The sequence below is a fragment of the Pelophylax lessonae genome, assembly GCF_965119305.1.
Source record: "Pelophylax lessonae genome assembly, chromosome: 1".
NCBI lineage: Eukaryota > Metazoa > Chordata > Amphibia > Anura > Ranidae > Pelophylax > Pelophylax lessonae.
This window is the reverse complement of record NC_138768.1, coordinates 395476188-395496777: the sequence shown is the minus strand read 5'-3', so window position 1 is coordinate 395496777 and position 20590 is coordinate 395476188. Positions and strand designations below refer to the sequence as shown.

Sequence of the window (20590 nt, the reverse complement as noted above, 5' to 3'; positions counted from 1 at the left end):
TTCTCCAAAATGGCAGCGGAGACAAAATCACCAGTGCCACCCCCAGGCCTCTAGTGGCAGCTCTGGAGATACAGCAGCAGCACCATTGAGGTCTCATAATTGGCCATGCAGGAGACACCCTGCAGTCAGGCCACTCCACACCATCCACTCAGAGCCTGGCCAAATCAAAACCCAGACGGGACTCGGCTGTTGTTGGTTGGCAGCAGGAGATCTTATGTGTTTGCTGGGCCCCGGGGTGTCAGAAGGAGGAGAGCAGCCCCCATTTATTGACAGGGGGCGGAACTTCACTCACTTGTCAGCCACTTACCCCCTGCTGTGTGGCAGTTGAATATAATAGCCCTTTATTGTAGCTGCACAGCAGGGTTAAGTGGCAGAGGAGCGCCCCCCTGTCAATAAGTGGTGACTGCTCTCCTCCTTCTGATGCCCGAGGGAAAAGCAAACACATGGATGCAGGAGCCTGGTGATCTGAGGTTCTCGGTGAGCCCTGTGCAGTGATACACTCACTCATAATGTTTTCATAGGAGTCTCTGTGATGTCAAACCTTTCTGCTAATGATCTGTAAATACAGATCATTAGAAAAGAGGTTTGACTGCATAGAAATTCCTGTTAAAACCCTATCAAAAGAATACGGAGGCAGAGCAAGCCATCCTTACTGTCCTTGAAAATGCAAAAAAAGGAAGTGAAGAGCCACTGAATTCAGAACATAGTGACAAAGAAGATTCTCCTAGAGAAGAACATGCGTCAAGTGCAAAGTTTCAGGAGGAACATATGTCAAGTGGAGAGACTCAGGAAGAATATATGTCAAGTGGAGAGAATCAGGAGAGAGAGAGAGCCCAGATAACTAAATATGGAGTCAGAAGATGTAAAATGAATTTACTTTGGGTAAATTACAGCAGGATGTCTGTTTATTAAGCAAGAACATGTAAATAAAACATTGCAGTTACCAAAAAAAAAAAAAAAAACCTCTATCAGCGAGTGCCAACAATATCGCAACTACAACCCACCCAAGACACAAACACCACCCCCCCCCCCCCCATGTAAAAATTGGCAGCACAATACCTGACCCTAGCACCAAAAAGGTTGGGGACCACTGTTTTAGAAAATAAACATAACCTATTTGTGATAATGTGGAGAGTTATGTGATATACTGTGTTTATACTGTATACAGAGACAGAGAGAGAAAGCCCAGGATCACCAGTCATCTGCTTGTGAAAATGAACAGTCTATATTGACAGATTTTCTTTACCAAAGGAATATAAACAGTCCATTATTTTGGTACAACCAAAACAACTGAATGGCTCACCGTAGATATACCAGTGTACTACAAAGGCTGCAGGCTGCAGTCTGCAGATAATTCACACTTTCTCACAGCTGTGAACCACTCCAGACCTTACAGCCAGGTAGTCACTCCTTCCTAACCCTTTTTAAGCTTCCCTTGCAGGTGGGTTAACCCTTACAGAACCAAAGTCCCTATAAACAGGGTTTGGAGGCTCTTTCCCTCCCAAAGACTCTCCAAGCCCCCGAATTCTGGGTCCCAAATAAGGACTTACCAAACCAGAATCAGTAAATCAGTACTCTCCTATCCAACCGCACAACCCTGAACCCCTCATCTTTTGTGGGTTCGAACTCATGAGCGATCAAAAAATAAGGTGCGCAAACAAATGAAGGAAGTTATCAGCAGCAACCGAAACTCCAACCTAAATGGAATAAAATGTCTAGAAATTATATATAGGTGCGCTTGATATAATCAGTGTGTATGTTCCAAAGAAAAACACTAAATGAAAAAGAAGTGTTCCAATATATGATGGACGTGAAAATTCTCATAATATATTCACAAAGTATAACAGTGAAACAATAGAAACCCATGTGTAGTGTAAAGCAAATGAATGAACAAGTCCCAAAAGGCCATCAATAAAAAAAAAAAAAAAGTGCCAAAATCTTCTTAATGGTGAAATGTGACTAGAAGTAGGATGCACAAACTCATATCCCTCTCAGCACCACGTGTTGAAGATGAAGAGGTGGTACCCTTACCAACTATAGGACGGCATGCACTTTGTGGATAACAAGAGCCAATGTGCTATAGCAAAAAACCTTCCCAACCGACATTGTCTTATTGGTGCATTGTATTCACCTTTCTCACTTGTTTGATGTATTTTGACTCTGTACGCTTCAACACAGCTATGTTTGAAAATGTGTATGTTACTTGTATTCTTTCTTGTCTTTAATAAAGAAGAATTTGAAAAAAAAAAACCTTCCCAACCTTCTAATCTTCCACCTGGTGTGAGGTATTCAGAGACTCTTACCAGATATGGATATATCACAGATCAGATTGGGGAATGGTGTAATTCTCCAGGTTTTTCAGACAAGCACTCCCTTAATAAATCCTGCTCTAACTCCTTATGCTGTGAAGAGATATGCTCCTTCCTTGGGTCACTCACGGTGCACAACCGCAGAAATGTTCCACATATGAAAAGCAAAAGGCGGGCAATAGTGCATTACCTCCTAAAACAAGTTTTATTGAAAAGTAAAGCACTTACATTGAGCTGATTTTGAAAGGCGAGTGTTGTATAGATCGTGGCCGCTCTGCAGCATGGACCACGCGCACAGAGATGTATAGTAACGAAGTAGAACTACTTAAGTACTGTACTTAAGTACCGAAATGCGGTATCTGTACTTTCCTAGAGTAGAATTTTTTTCTCCTACTTCTACTTTTACTTCACTACATTTTTTCGATGATTTTGATACTTCTACTCAAGTATTTTTTTTTTGTGCTGCATAGTTACTCGTTACTTTTAAAAAAATTACCACTGCCAGAACAGTAGATGGCAGGTTTCATGAAGCTCAAAAAAATGTGTATAATGTTATTTGTAAATCAGCGCATACGAAAATAAAGGCTGTGTATAATAAAAGCCGCTATATCAAATCTTTCCAATAAAAAGAAAATATGAAACAAACAAATAAATAGTGCTACAGCGCTTAAAGTGCATCAAGAAACTACTAACAAACACAACTTGTCTGTGCGAATAAAGTGCCTGTGCAATCGATATAATATCATTGTTGCCCCCAGTGCCCTGCCCACACTCCACACAGTATCAAAAATAAAGTGACATGAATGTGCTAAAGCCTAAATGCAGTGAAAAAATGGATTTTTGTAAAATCTTACCGTAAAATCCTTTTCTCTTAGCTCATTGACAGACGTAGTCCTCGGTGATACAGCACCTTCGGGTTATGTTGCCTCCACAGGAGTAGGACTAGACAGGAAATAAAATGCTCTGGCCACACCCTAGGGGCAGTCCCAGAGGGTATATCCTCTCTCTCTCTCTGCCTCAGCAAATCAGTTATGTCATAAAAGCAGTCTTTAGAGAATTTAACCCAACCCAACTCAAAAAAACAGAGGGGCGGGTACTACGTCTGTCAATGAGCTAAGAGAAAAGGATTTTACGGTAAGATTTTACAAAAATCCATTTTTCTCTATCGCTCATTGACAGACGTAGTCCTCTGTGATACAGCACCTTCGGGAAGTCCCAGAGCAGTATCACAAATGAGGGGTGGGAAATTGGAAATCAAATCCAAATCTAGAAGGCCCAACCGGTGCCAACTAGAAGTTTACAATGCTCATCCTTAATGATGAGACTCAACAAAAAAATTTTCAAACAGAAAAAAACCCTCGAGGTAGACCACCGGTCTCCTCAAATTGCGGCCTGCAAAACCTTGCGGCCAAATGAGGCATCCGCCGATGCCATCACATCAATTTTATAAAATTTTGTAAAGGTATGAACCGACGACCAGGTGGCCGCTTTACATACCTGGACCACTGACGCCTGATGGCGAAAGGCCCAGGAAGTACTGAGCGCTCGAGTGAAGTGCGCCCTAACAGGGAACGGAGGATTCCGACCCTTAATAGAATAAGCCTGTACCACCGTCTGACTGATCCATGTAGATATGGTCGCGGCAGACACAGGCAACCCCCTTCAAGGGCTATCCGTGATCACAAAAAGTGAGTCCGTCTTACGAAAACCACTTTAGGAAGGAAGGATGGATTCGGAAGAAGAACCACCTTATCCCTATGAACCACCAGATCTGGGGAACGACAGGATAATGCGGCCAGTTCTGACACCCTGCGTAGAGAAGTAATGGCCACCAAGAAGGCCACCTTCTGGGATAATGTAAGCAAGGGAATCTCCCTAATATCTTCAAAGAGAAGTTTCTGAAGAACCGACCACACTAAATTAAGATACCAGGCGGTAAGGGTGCGCGCACTGGCGGAGCCAGATGTCGCACCCCCTGGATGAAATTCCTCACCAAGGAATGATTAGCCAAAGGTTTCTTGAAAGAAGATTGCTAACGCCGAAAACCTGACCCTTGATCGTGCTCAAGGATAGTTTCTGCTCAACCCCTTGTTGCAGACAGACCAAAATTCGGGTCACTGAATAGGTCTGTGGGGGAAATCCAATAGATTCACACCATGCAATATAAGACTTCCATGTGCTGGAAGTCGCTTTCCTTGCTTTAACTGGAGGTAGGAATAACTGAAGCTGACACTCCCTTGTCCTTCAGTACCTGGGTCTCAATGGCCAGGCCATTAAGCCAGCGACTGTAAAGCAAGATGGAAGATCGGTCCCTGAGACCGCAAATCCTCCCTGAGAGGAAGTCTCCAAGGAGCGTCCGCGACTAGCCTCGCCAAGTCGGCGTACCAGGCTTAACGAGGTTCATCCAGAATTTCCAGAATAACTGGAATTCCCTCCACCTCTATCCTGCGAACAAGTTCCCACAGCAACTTGAGAGGATGGAAGGCATGCCGTAGCTGATACTGCCCCCACGGGGCGATCAGCGTTTCTGCTGCGTCCGCTAGAGGATCGTGGCGCGAGCTACAAACCTACGCACCTTCCTGTTAGGCCAAGGTGCCAACAGATCCATATCCGGGATGTCCCAATGAAGGGACAGCTAGGGAAAAAACCTCTGGATGAAGAGGCCATATGCGATTGGATCCGAATCGGGCTGCTCTAGAGCTGCTCGATCCAGTAAATCAGACAAAATCTGATCGCTCTCAGTTCCGATACCCTTATTGGTAATCTGGATACTATCGGAAGAAATGACTTCCCCTGGTTGAGCATCGGAGACTTCCTGGTCCGCTCGCTCAACCGGATCCGATTGTCCAGGGAATCGGAATTCTGATTCTATTAAAAAAGAATCTCCTTCAGGAGAATTCGGGTATGAGACTGGGTATACGGTACTGCCTCTAAGAAGGCCACCATCAGTCCCAGCCAATTGACGGACAGCAACATCCGAATCGTTGACTGAACCTTCTGGAGTTTCCCAGCAAGGAGAAACTCTCTTGCCCAGGATGTATCCAACCTTAGGCCCAGATAGTTCAGTCTCCTGGTGGGAACCAGGGATGATCTTTGAGAAAGTGAAAAAAAAACGCTGATGTCCTGCGATGATGGGGATATAAAGATAGGCATCCTATATGTCTATGGACGCCAGGAAATCTCTTTGATGCAGGGAGGCCACCACTGTACGGATGGACTCTATTTCTTCCCAAGTCCAGATTTGGACGCACCTTGCCCTCTTTCCTGGGCATTGTGAATAGGTTCGAATAGAACCCCTGAAACCGTTCAATATTAGAAGGGCAGAATCGCACCGGTGGAAGTGATCGAAACTCGATCCTGTGTCCTCCAGAAACCGGTGAAGACATCCCCCCCCCCCACCCCAGATATGGGTAGGGGCGCATCAGGCTATATTCTTCAGGCTTGGCTGAGCCGGACTCTTTGTTTACCCGACCAGCGCCCTTTGAAACCCCTCTAAAGGGGCTTTGGAGGGTTTCGCCTTATCGCCCGCCCTCGCGGAACGAACAACTCTATATGAGCAGAAAAGGAAGGTCCTCGTTAGTTACGAGGTCTTTTTATCCTAACAGTCTGTGGCAAGACAGCAGGTGGTACCGTCTATCCTATAAAGAGGAATTCCTCAAACGGATAGCACCTAGCCATGCGTTTGGAAATAACAGGAGTTCGTTTCAAAACGACCCCATTTGGGTAAAGGAAAATCCTTCGCCCTTTTGGTAGGCTAACAAGTACCAAAAAGGAATCTCAGTCTCAGCTACCTCTGCCGGTGTAACCTCAAGACTAAAGGTTTCCCGGACGGACACAACTAGTGCATCCACCACTCTTGTGCTATGGCGGAGGCAGAAACGTGCTCCTCACTGCTGAGGAGATATTACCTGAGACAACAGCCCCCTAAGAGGGACCTGCAACTGCATTGACCAGTTCCGAATCCGTATCTGAAGTATCTGATAAACAATAGAGGTAGGCGGGGGTCGCTACTTGACCCCCGTCCCTGACAGGCCACCTCCAACCGGGATACCAAAGACTCCAAAACTGCCGATAATGCATTAAAAACAAGTGGGATACTGGAGGGTCCTGCAGCCACCTTGAGGGGATCAGGTGGGGATACCTATGCGGCAGGGTCAATGATTATACAAGACACTTGCCAGCGACAAAAAATGACAAAGTAAAAAAAAAAAAAAACTTTTTTTTTTTTTTTGTGTCCCCCAGTCGCAACAGCGCCCCTCAGTGTTACCTGCCTTTTTGGACCCCACAGAGAGAGAGACAGACCCCAAGGCTCATCCCTGATGCACAGAAGTTTTCATCAGCTTGCTCAGTGCTTGTCTTGTTACAGACAGGAAGTCTTTGGCCCTATTTCCTGGGTAAAAGAGGCGGCTCCGCCCCTTAACACGCCTGCCGGCTCCTCCCCCTGGCTCCATGAGGTGTTTGAGTCACCTCAAACATGGCCGCCCCCATGCTGGAGACACGAGGCTACACCAAAATGGCGGCCTCGTGCGATCTACCAGACAATGGCGGCGGCCTGCACAGAATAGCGGCATGTCTGCAGAAGGATCTCGGCCTCACAACCCTTCACCCTCATGGTGGTCAGCGTGGTCGGAGGTACCGGACCCTAGCGGGCCGTATGCGGTCCGCTGCTTAGCTGGAGGAATGATCTGGAATGCAGTATACATGTATAGACATCGCCCTGTGGCTACTGACAGGTAGGATACCTTATACTATCACAGTAAAGTTCTAGTACTGCCACTGACTACAATCATTTACACATCTTTACAATTAGATTGTCAGCTCCCAAACCAAGCCTCCTGGCTTCTTGTACACAAAAATCACACTCAATTAGGGGGATCTGTGACATGTTATAGGATAGAGGGGAACTCATCCTTACCATTACAGAGAGGGGCCCGCGTTCACCACAAGACCCGTCAGGGGGAAAGGGGGAACATACTACTCACCATACCGGAACCAGGCGGGCGCCAACTCCTGACAGTACCCCTCTCCACCGAGGTAGGAGGGCTGTCGACCAATACGGACGCCGTGACTCATGGTCCTTGGCGTTTCAGCGAGACGTTTAACTCGCAGGGTCAGTCCCCTCCAGTGGGACTATGTCGCGGCCGACCCAGCGCGGAGCTATAGCCTGCACGCGCTCGTAGGCTGAACTGGGGTGACCACTGGATCTCAACATCCAGCCCGTCGCCCAGTTCAGCTTTCTTGCTTGAAGATCTCACAGGAACACTGGAGAAAAAAAGCTGTCTAAAAAATCTTTTCTAAGAAAAAAATCCTGCCAGGACCGAAGATCCCAGCAAGGTATCTAGGTCCTTACTCCTGACTAGACAGAAAAAAACTGATTTGCTGAGGCAGAGAGAGAGAGAGGATATACCCTCTGGGACTGCCCCTAGGGTGTGGCCAGAGCATTTTATTTCCTGTCTAGTCCTACTCCTGTGGAGGCAACATAACCCGAAGGTGCTGTATCACCGAGGACTACGTCTGTCAATGAGCGATAGAGAAATAATTATTCCCACAATGTAACAGTAAATTCAATTCATATAAAATATGACAATAAATCACAATAAAATAAGTTATGAAATAAGTTAGGTCAGGTGCGTGCAACAAGTTGAAGTGTGTAAACCTATCTATAACGAAAAGTCCATAAATGAATTCCAGTGTGCAAATCTAAAGTGTCACTTCACTTGTCAGATGCTTCCACCTCCTTCAGTGCTCGAGTGACCGACCAACACACTTAATGGTGGTGGCACTGGTGGATAGCGTCTGGGTGGCACTGTGGCACTGGCACTGACTGCACTGGTTCAAAAAGCCATATATATTTAATTATTTCAATTCTCAATCCCATAGGTCCTCTCCTTATAAGATATTAATAACTTAAGATTAGGTGATGAACTTCTTGGCGGCCCTGGCAGGATGACGGGGACACCCGCCACTTCTGGAGCCGAGCCGCTGTGATTCCCCAACATGTGACAAAGTGACAGCCAGGAGATCTAGTGGCTAGTAGTGCTCAACAATACCGCTTTTATATATAAAAATGAAATAAAATATACTGACTCACAATTTAGTAGTAGTAGTAGGTAGCGTGTAGCAGTAGGCAGCACAACTCAATTCAATCAATCCCACAGCCTCGCTCGCGCCGCGACCCGCGGAATCACTGTCATGATCATCAAGTTAAGACCGCACTGGAGGAGCCATGCTGCCGTCTTCCCGCTCGAGGTCTCCGCCTCTAAACGTGTTGTGTGTCACTCAGACTCCACCCCTTAGGGCCCTTACTGAGAGGAGTTGTGACATGGGCGGCGGGACTCGGAGCATTTTCTTCGTTATCTCATCTTCTTCTCTATGAGGTGAGTGAGGTGGACCGTGGAGAGAGGGCCTAATCCTTGCCATGGCAAATGTGCCATTTGAGAATCAAATAATCAATATAAAATATTAATATATTATATACACACGGGTCATGGGTGGCTTTTTTGAACCAAGAAGAGTGAGACTGACGGCTATGATGATTATCCGACCATCCATGGTCCATGGACCATAAGTGTTGTGTTGTGGTGGTGCCTGTGCTTCCTGTGGCCTGCCTCTGCCTGTGCGGCTGTGCCTGCACTGCAGTGGCACTTGACTTGAGCAAAGCAAATGAGCACTACTAGTGTGAAGGACAGGTGGTGGAAGCATGTTCTGACAAGTTCTTATAATGAAAATAATATAGACAGCTTTTGGAACCAGTGCAGTGCCAGTGCTACTAAGGTGAAAGGCAGAGAGAGAGGCTATCCAGTCCACCACTTTACTTGAGCAGATCACAGAAGAAAGGTGGAAGCATCTGACAGCAAGTGACAAGCACTTCTTAGATTGCACACTGGAATTCAGTTATGGACTTTTCGTTATAAAGTTTAGTTTACACACTTAAACTTGCACCTATCTTATTCACAATCACAACTTATTTTATTGTGGTATTGTCATATATATTTTATATGAATTACATTTACATTGTGGGAATAATTTGTACTGCATTTAGCACAGACATGTTACTTTATTTTTGATACTGTGGGCGATGATTTTGAATACAAGAAGAATATATATAATTGCAGGCACTTTATTAGCATTTTTAGCACAGCCACTTTGTTAGTAGTTTTTGATGCATTTTTCACTTTAAGCATTGTAGGTTTGATGAAGCTGGCCTGGCACATCATCATCAATTGAGCAAATCAAATCAAACCGCGATTAAGAAGACTGCGCATGCTCCTGTTCTGCCTTATGATCAGCTGAAAAGATGGAAGAACCAAAAACACCACCTTCCACCCCTGGCCCTTCAACTTCAAGTGATCTGCCTGGCTGTGAGAGTGAGGAAGCTCAGGAAGGAGACCACCCCTGGCTTTAAAAGGTGGATGCTTTAAAAGGGGAAGGGAGGGACATACTTTATCTGTTTGTTTACAAAAAGTTACAGCCTAAGGAATTGTGATTGTCCTTTAGGTTAATCATTTGAATAAATCATTTGAAATAATAAAAAACAATATAATGTTCAAACTTTTGACTTCTTTCTTTAATAACTACATAACACAGTACTTGTACTTCTACTTTCAGTACTTGAGTAGAAATTTTTTTTCAAAACTACTGGTACTTTTTACTTTTAGTACTTAAGTAGCAAATGTTTTGAAAAAACTACTTGCAATACTTAAGTAAAAAAAATGTTGAATACTTTAGTACTTCTACTTAAGTAACTTTTTCTGCGAGCACTTCCACTTCTACTTAAGTAACTTTTTGATCGAGCACTTGTACTTTTACTCAAGTAGAAATTTTGAATACTTTATACAAGTCTGCACGCGCAGCACAGGCTTCTCCGTCCGACGCGTTTTCTCTGATGAGGCGTCCACTGGGAATGGAATGGATTTTCACGTCCATCATATATTGGAACACTTCTTTTTCATTTAGTGTTTTTCTTTGGAACATACACACTGATTATATCAAGCGCACTTATATATCATTTCTAGAACTCATGAGTATCAAATATGTATCAAATATGTCTCTTATCACCCCTCCCTAAAGGGACCACATTCCAAATATGGGGGAACAAACATTCTTCCCCCTTGAGTCCTCATGTGTGGACTCGAGGCTGCACACAGGGCCATTGATAGGGCAGTACAACAAGCCCTGCTGTACCGGGCCCGGGATCCATGAGTTCAACTAGGGGCCCGGGCAGCTTTAAAGTTAACTTCTGCCTTAATAAATAGAAAGACTTTAAATCCCAAGCTCCAATTTGCTTACCAGGGCATATAAATATATTTTCCTGGGCCCCATCAGGTCAACAGAGGGGCCCAGGAGGTTATAGCAGTGGAGGGACTATCCTTGTCACATGCTGCACTGTACGAGATAAGTAGCTCCGGCCGCCCACTGCATACCATGTCTTTCCTGGTGGAGTGATTCATTTGTACATCACTCTCCCTCAGTAAATGCTGTGGGCTGAGGGAGAGACTGATGAGAGATGGCTGAGAGGGCTCAGTGGTGCACAGACAAGCGGCATAGGTCTGCCATTTCCTTAGGCAGGAATAGAGTGCCTTGGTCCATCAAGGTTTATTTATGGAACTCCATCCTTGAGAAGATATTGAATTTCTTCTGAACAACTGCTTTGGAGGAAGTTTTCCTCAAAGGGACTGCATCTGGACACCCTTGTGGCATGATCAAGTACCACTAGGATGCATTGGTGTACCTGAGACAATTTAGCTAGAAAGCCTGCCAGATCCATTGCAATACACTGAAATTGTACTTTAATAATGGGCAGGGGCACCAAGGGGTTCATAAAATTCAATACTGGAGCAGTTAGCTGGCAAGCGGGACATGAACAACAATATATTTTTACCTCAGCAGTACTTTTCACAGTTCTACAAAGAGAGGACAGCCCCGTCACACTATAATGTCATGTATGAGGTTGGGCACCACTCCGACCTCCTGCGTAACCAGGCCACAAGCAGTAGTGATTGGCGCTGGCACCAGCTAGTACTTCTTAGCATCCCTGAGTATACACACTACTGTTAGGGTTTTTGTTACGGGCCCAATTTCACTCTCCTACCCACCCCAATATGGTACAGAGTCACCATGCTACCTGAGTCTAGTAGGGCCCATATGTGGATTTGGTTCACTCTGAGGTCACATTCAAACTGCATCTCCATCAGATATAGGCAGGCAGCACAGACCCTCTGTGCAAAACAGGACAGCCTCCATACAGCCCTGCGCTCCATGGGTTCCACTGGCAGTGCACAATGAGCCTGGACATGTCTCCTGATGTGACACCACCAGCAAAACCCACTTTCATTCTATGTACATGTTCCCCCCTCTGCCTTGATGTAGATATGTCAGAGGCACTGTGGGCCACCCTACAGTGCACCCTAGAGTGGGCAACTGCATTCTGGTATTACTTTCCCCATCAGTGTTCTACCATGAATTTGAACTCTTGTAATGCCAAAAATCATCTGACTACCCAGACATTCTTGTGTTTGTTCTGTCTCATCCAGGATCAGTGGGGCATGGTCCGACACTAGATGAAACTTCCTGCCAAAAAAAGAAATAGCACCACGAGCCCAGTGCTCACCCAATGGCCAGGCACTCTTGCTTCACTTTGATGTAATTTCTCTCATCCCAGACTCATCCCCAGTGTCTTGTACAAAATATATATAGATATAGATATAGATATAGATAGATAGATAGATAGATAGATAGATAGATAGATAGATAGATAGATAGATAGATAGATAGATAGATAGATAGATAGATAGATAGATAGATAGATAGATAGATAGATAGATAGATAGATAGATAGATAGATAGATAGATAGATAGATAGATAGATAGATAGATAGATAGATAGATAGATAGATAGATAGAAATAAATACTGTGTGTATATATATATATATATATATATATATATATACAGGCTGTATACACCAATTTTTCCACTGCCAAGACAGGAAATTACTCACAGTCACAAATATTATTCCTACAAAGCTCTTTTTTGTACACTTTGTATTTTTGTTTGTTCTTTAATACCTGACAAAAACCAACCTTGAAATGCTTCTAAACTTTTATTTACCAGGAGATTATTATTTGTTCTAGCCTTCAGATAAGAGTGAACATGATTCTCTTGCTTTTAGCTTTATTGTATGTACGTGCTTTGTTATCACTGCATGTTCAATTTGTTCCAATTTGTCTCCCTGATTGCACAATACTGAGGAGCATGCTGCCACTATACAGATAATAAAAAATAATAATAACCTTATTTTTTATTCTAAATTGTAAATTGAGATGACATTGCTTTTCACAATATTAAAATAAACATATCTGAAAGAAAAAAAATGACAACTTCCCTTCCCCATTTAGACAGAAAGACATTATCCTTAATTAACATATGTCCGCAATGCAGCTAGGTGACACACTGCTCAGAAAATATAGAACAATGACTTCAATCACACACACAACTCATGTCCCTTTTTCTTATGCTGAACTTAAATTTAAAAAAAAGAAACTTTTACTTAGAGAATATGGATGTTGTCTTTGTTAACTCTATGTTTGTTTAAGGGTAATGACTGAAAGTATTGAAAGCAAAGACAGCCAGGCAGTTGGTACACTTATAGCCGGTTCACACTGAGGCGATCCGACTTGCCGGGGCGACCTGTGAAGTTGTGGTGCACAGCGCACACCGCGACCTCGGAGAGACATGCACGGACTTCATATCATTGAAGTCAATGCAGGTCCCTCCAGGTTGCCCCAAAGTAGTACACAGAGTTGTATAAAGTACTCGAAACCCATACTTGATTAAAAGTACAAGTGCTCGATCAAAAAGTGACTTGAGTAGAAGTGGAAGTGCTCGATCAAAAAGTGACTTGAGTAGAAGTACTAAAGTATTCAACATTTTTTGTACTTAAGTATTGCAAGTAGTTTTTTAAAAAAAATTGCTACTCAAGTACTGAAAGTAAAAGTACAAGTACTGTGTTATGTAGTTATTATAGAAAGAAGTCAAAAGTTTGAACATCATATTGTTTTTTATTATTTCAAATGCAGCTTTTATTTATACATGCAGTAGCATTTATTTTCGTATGCGCTGATAATACACATGTTTTGAGCTTCATGAAACCTGCCATCTACTGTTCTGGCAGTGGTAATTTTTATAATTGTAACGAGTAACTATACAGCACAAAAAAAATATCGGAGTAGAAGTATTGAAATCATTGAAAAAAATGTAGTGAAGTAAAAGTGGAAGTAGGAGAAAAAAATTCTACTCTAGGAAAGTACAGATACCGCCTTTCGGTACTTAAGTACAGTAGTGAAGTAGTTCTACTTAGTTACTATACATCTCTGGTAGTACAGGACCCTTTTTCTAAGTTGGAGCGACTTGTGTCGCTCCCATTAGAACGGGTCCTGTGCTAATCCATGGCAGGCGACTTGTTAGGCGACCAAGTCGCCTGACAAGTCGCCCCAGTGTGAACCGGCTCTTAAAGTGGCTGTAAAGCTAAATCTTTTTTATCAAAATAACAAACATGTTATACTTACTTGCTCTGTGCAATAGTATTGCACAGAAAGGCCTAAACCTCCTCTTTTGGGGTCCCCTGTCAGCGCTGTTCACACCCTTAATTATCAAATTGCCCCAATAGCTTGCTCACTTGCTTAGGGTGCAATCATATGGGTGTGCTGTCGAGCTGGGCCATAGACACACACAGCTTGGCTTTGCCCATCCCTCACTCCCTCCTCACATGATTTGACTGACAGCAGCAATAGCCAATGGCTCCCATTACTCTCAGTAAAGTCTATGAATTCAGGAAGAGAGCCAAGCATGTCTATTGGGGACAGCGCTGGATCGGGAGTGATGTCAGCTACAGTATGTGTTTAGGGAAGGGGGGTGGGAGAGGCACAGACAGTGGATTTTATTTTAACTTAAGGCAGAAAATGTATTAGGGTAAAAAAAACATTCTGCCTTTAGATGTAAAATCTAAAATGTACACAGGACATCTAGCATATTTAGTATTTTTTTTTTTTTAAAGCTAAATATTGCTGTCATGGACAAATCCACCTTCTAAAAATTGCTGTCATGTCGATCTTATAATCAATAATGTAATGAGCTAGTCCACCATCTAAGTTGTACTCTCTTGTACTGGTCCACCATCTAAGTTGTACTCTCTTGTACTGGTCCACCATCTAATCATTGATGTCAGTCATGGACTAGTAAACCATCTAAGCATTGCTTTCATGAACTAGTCTATCATCTAATAATTGTTGTTGGGAACTAGTCCACGTTTTAATCATTAATGTCCAGCATTAGACAACCATCTAAGCATAGCTGTTATAGACTAGTCCAATATCAAAGCTGCCATGGACTAATTCACCATCAAAACATTTCTGTCATGAACTAGTCCACCATCTATTAACTGCTGTCATAGGCTAGTCCATGATCTAATAATTTCAGTAATGTATGATTTCACGTGCGGAGTTTTGGAAACCTGTGTATAGTGTAAAGTGTACTAACCTATCTCAAGGAAGTGCCATTTAAACTGCAAAAACTGTATAGTTTAGAGAGTTGCGCTGCTTTCCTACAAGGGACTACTCAACTCAGCAGTTTGTGGCACCTATGAGTGGAAAATAACTTTCTGGATTGCACTGTCAAGGCCAAAGACAAAGATTCAATTGTTTGCTACCTGGGTTAAAGTTTGAAAAGTTTCTAAAATTAAGCACATACTAGTGCACATCCTGTGACTGTATCAAGTGTCCAGCATCACTTAGGTTAATCAAAAGAAGTGTACTCTCCTTCAATTAAAGACTTGTATATTTACCTCTGCAGCTGCCCAGTACTGCAGCATCAGAAAGCCTCTTCAGCAACTGCATTTCCATGAGCTTCAAATGCCTGTGTCCCCCCACTGCATACTTGATCCTTTCTCTGACTCCCTACATCACTGCAAAGTCCATTATGTGGAGATGGACATAAGCAACTCACACTGATAAAGGTTTGGAATTCCAAAGAGGCTTTCAGTGACTGTAGCACGAGAAAAGTTTTTCAATTTTTAAAGACCTGGTAGGGTCTCTTTAACCACTTAAGCCCCGGAAGATTTTACCCCCATTCCGACCAGGGTTTTTTTTTGCGATTTTTTACTGCGTGACTTTAACGGACAATTGCGCGGTCGTGCAACGCTGTACCTAAACGAATTTCACGTCCTTTTTTTCCCACAAACAGAGCTTTCTTTTGGCGGTATTTGATCACCTGTGCGATTTTTTGATCATGCGCTATAAACAAAAAAAGAGAGTAAATTTTGCAAAAATAACAATATTTTTCACATTTTTTTATATGAAATTACCCCCAAAAAAAAATGTAAAAATCAAAATTTTCGGCCAATTTGTTTTATGCTACATATGTTTGGTAAAAAAAATTGCAAAAAGCGTATTTTGATTGGTTTGCGCAAAAGTTATCGCGTTTACTAACAAAGGGAAAGATTTTTGTCATTTTTGCTGTTTTTTTTTAACGAGTAATGACGGCGATCTGCGATTTTTTTTGCGGGACTGCGACATTGCGGCGGACAGATCGGACCCTTGACTGACATTTTTGACACTTTTGGGGTTACCAGTGACATTACTGCAGTAATCAGTGCTAAAAATATGCACTGTTACTGTAAAAATTACACTGGCAGGGAAGGGGTTAACTGTATTGGAGAGGGAGGGGTTAAGTGTGTCCTAGGGGTGTGTTTCTAACTGTAGTGGGACAGGTCTCCTATTGTAAAAACAGAGATCAACGGTTCTACATAGTAGTGGGAACGGTTCTACATAGTAGAACCGTCTGATCTCCATTTTTACACAGGGGAGAATGACAGGCGGCTTGTTTACATAAGCCGCCCGCCTTTCTCCCGCTCTGCCGACGATCGTAGTGTGACTGGCGGACATCGGGTCCGCTGGTCACACGCGCGGACTCCTCCGTGAACGAGCGAGTGACTTATATATACAGTACGTCACTTTGCCTGGCCGGGGCTGACCGCCGCAGTATATCTACTTGTGGCGGTCGGCAAGCGGTTAATAAAATTTAACTTAAATATTCTTTAGACAAAGGTGAACTCCGGACAGATAAAAAAAAAATCAACACTGCATGCAGTTATGTAGTCTTGTAATCCCCTGTACAGTATTACTTAAACTGGGAGAGAAAAGGGCAGCATGTTGGGTTAATCAGATGTACAATAAGCAAATATAATGAAAAGGAAGATTCTGACAGGAGGCGAGAGCAGAGAAATAATCAATATACTCAGTAGTTACTCTTTCAATGTTCAATCAACAATTGGGGGTTAGGGAAGTTACCGAGCTGTGTTGCCTAACAGCAGCAGAAAAAAGTGAGGTACTAAAGCTGGCTGTGTGGTAGGGCTGTGTAAAACTCAGAATTGAGTGGAAGGAAATGCAAATCCTTGGCAGGTAAAACACTTCCACATTTATTTAGTAGTAGTTATTCACATTTAGCTGGCAGCTGGACTTATTTTGTAATGGTGAAGATGTTTTCAGCTTAACAAACCACATCTGCAATTCTAATGTGTGCCAGCATTCCCTATAATTTATATTCACTTTTTGGGACACCTTAATCCAATTACCATGTAATGAATAAAAATCACTCATCGCCGCGGACCGCACTGCAGGCGGCCTCGGTCACCCTCTCTTCGGTTCAGTCCCGAGGCTTTATTTCAGACGACCTATGTAAGTGCACCCTGTACATTTTTTTAATAAATGTCAAGAAGGTACTGCACTATTGTTTGGTCTCTATTTTATGAGATACCGTGTGGACATATTTACTGGCACCAGAGGGGGATCATCCAGATTGAGGTCGCCTAGGATAGAGGACAGTGACCATTCAGAAGAGCCTATGATTAGCCCTATACCATTCATAATCCGGTAAGAGGCTCATCCTCTTGTTTGAGTGGTGCTCTCTAGTTTCCTTCCACACCTGAGCACCTTTTCCTCATCTGGACTTTTCTTTTATGCCCTTAATTTCTATTCTCTGGTAAGGGGCCAGTCCTTAACCTGGTGGTGGGATCATCTGCACCCCATTTCTTTGGTTTATGTTTGACTCACCTATACTGTAGTGGTATTTTGATTTTCACACTGTTGATTGACTCACTGCATTTGTTTCTTGTGACTTATCAGTTCATATTCACCAGTTCATTATACCATATGAATTAGTTTGAGATTTATTCATTTTTGCACTATATTGCATTGGTTCACCTCAACCTGATTGGTTGACACATGTGAGTTTAGCGCACCTGCTTTTTTATTCATATCATTTTCCCCGATTGGTTCTAAGGTTGCAGCTTTACTTTATTTTCATCCAGCGCACTTTTTCTATATATAAATAAAAGTTAATTGTCTAGGATCAGGATGGGAGATGTGAAAATTGTGGTGCCCATATGCCTAAATTTAAAAAAAACCTATAGCTCAGGCCCAAGAGGCTCCTGTCAAAACAGTAGAAAAGCGAAATGAGGTGATAAAACATGCAAAGCCATGAAACAGCCCAGGACCAGACAAACATTTATCACAATACTAAAAGATGTTTGAAGCAGACATGGCACCCTACTCCCCACAAACATTAGAGGCACATATAGTAATTATCCAGATGGACCCACAGAAATGCACACACTAAAGACCCATAACTTTATTTATTGAGGGTCCTAAACTGTTTACAAAAGACATTTCTAATTGCCTTTTCCCACTGATCCCATCTCCGAGCTATTCAAACTAGAGGGGTTTTGACCCTGACAGAGAAGCCCAAGATAACAGTACGCTTGCACTAAATGTGATACTGTGGGCCCAGGGTCAGAAGGTAGAGATTATTTTATCATCAACAGATCTGGAGAAGGCATTTGACAGGACAGTGTGAGACTACATGTTTGAGGTGTTGCAGGGTATTAGACTCAAAGAGAGAATGACGGATAAAGGAGATATACAGTACATGAAACCAATTGCCAACGTTAGGGTCAATGGCACTCTATCAGAAGCCTTTATGAAATCATATTGGAGTACACCTGGGTTTCCTTTAACCCATATTGATATTCACATTGACTCTAGAACCCTTCCTTAGAATTAAAAGGGCAAATGGAAAATTTGGGGAATTAAGACCGCCTTAAAAGACAATTCCAAAACTAATTCAAACACCTGACCATTATGCAACTTTATCCTTGTGCGATCTCCCCAACTACCTTAACACCAATATCCTTTTATCCGGACCATTTCTTTTATCTAGGCATCAAAATGTACCCACTTTCTATCATACTTATAAGTGTTGTACCTTTAATGACACAAATTTACACAGATCTTTGAAAACGAAAAAATATCTAATGTTCCTGACTAGGTAGAATAGCAATATTCAAAAAATCAATATATTTTTGAGAGTGAATTCAATTGATTCCTATAGCTAGCTAAGCATCCTGAAATTCAAAAATTTACTATTTGACTCCTAAAAAAAACAAAAAAAAAAAAAAAACGCAGTCTGGGCTGGCCAGATTTTAAGAATAAGGCTTCATGTACACGGGATATTTGAAAACCTCTTCTGAACACTGGAACTTGTAACCGACAATTAAATAAGTCAGTTTTGTCACTTTTACATGTCGCGTTTTGCAGTGTTCATGAATCATGACCATTTGCTTTTAGAAGCATTTTTTAACAGATAACAGATTTTACGTTTACCAGCTGCAGTGTACATAAGGCCTTACTACCGTGCCTGCCACTTACAGAGAATAACAGAATGGTTTTTGCACACAAACAAAAAAAGGTCTGGGTAGCCCTAGAACAACGTTGAACTCACAGTCCACTGACTGATCTTCCATAGTTCACTCATACTAGGACAAGTGATCACATTTGTAAACACTTTCTGATAGGAGCAAAACTATGATTCTTCCACTCCAATGCAAGAGAGTGAAGCCCTCTCACTTCCCTATGAGGCAATACTGATTTTCCACATGAGATGGATATACTTACAATTTCAACTCTTCCTAACACAAACACAACTAATTACATAAGTTCTCTCTATTTGAGTGAGAACATATGCCCAGGGAAAATCCCACAAACCCATTTATTCTCTTAGATGTAGTTTATGCTTAAAGAAACAGATATTGCTCGAAACACACTATTTAAACAAAAATAGTAAATATGCATCATCATGCAGAGGCCCACTGGATGACACTGTGGCCGAACTGTACAAGGTATTTGAAATGCCTGCTATTTCTGTTTCTGTGTAATGCTTTGTTTAATAAATTTGAGTGCTTTTAAAGTTTTGCACTATTAGACTTTTTTATATTTGACGCACACATACTGTATAACGGAGGATGTGGATTGAGTGTAGGCTGAGATGTTCCTTACATGTCGGGGACACCACTGCTAATTCCGGTCAGTGGAGTCACTGAGCTGTTTGGAGATCTGGGGGTATGAGTGTCGACTCCTCTAAGCTACATAAGCACCTTTGATCTCTATAATTTGAGATCATTGTGGTCTGATAAGAGGCCCCATTGTCTTACAAGCACCTTGAGCACTGGAGCATTTTTTACATTTTGTGCACAGAGCACTTTGCTTGGCACACTGATGGACTCTTTGATTATGAGTGTCTAATCAACTGTTATTTTAGTCATTTATTTACTCATGTAGTTTCATACTTTTGAAATGTTATTGTACAGCAATATTTTTTTTATTTAATTGATTTATTTTGCCTAAATTGCACAGTTTTGATTAATTTTTGATTGTGATTTTTTTCACATGCACATACATGGGAGTTCAATATACTGTATGTATTTGTTGCTATTTAAGAGGACAGCAAACTTTTTAAATGTATGTAGTTAGGTATCAATTGGGTATTTAGGTTTATTAAAGTGCAGCAGCCCCAATAACCAAGCGTGAGGTTTCTGTTATAGAACGGTTCATACTCCATTTCTTGCTGCATTGCTATTAATTCCTCAAGTTACATGGCTAAAAGTGTTGCCAAGCCACAAGGGCAGAGATGCTAAAACCTTGCATTCCTGTGTCTTTTAAGCCCAGAAATGCTGTACACTGGGACAGAAGCTTGTACATCCTAAGGACCTAACACCCAAACACAAGTCAAGTAATTTGGTATATGCAGTGCACCGTGCATTGTAGTGAGGAATGCAAAGACCTGTACACTGGGGAGACAAAACAACCTCTCGACAAATATATGTCCCAACATAAGAGGGCAAATGCTACAATCCAAGGCTCATCAGTCTTCCTACACTTTTTTTTTTTTTTT

The 20590-nt window shown here is 42.4% G+C and overlaps 1 long non-coding RNA gene across 3 annotated transcripts in view; it reads right to left on the bottom strand.

The window, feature by feature from the left end:
- The window catches only part of LOC309544471, a 1317369-nt gene that overhangs the window by 737362 nt on the left and 559417 nt on the right, over window positions 1-20590 (bottom strand). The window lies entirely within an intron of this gene.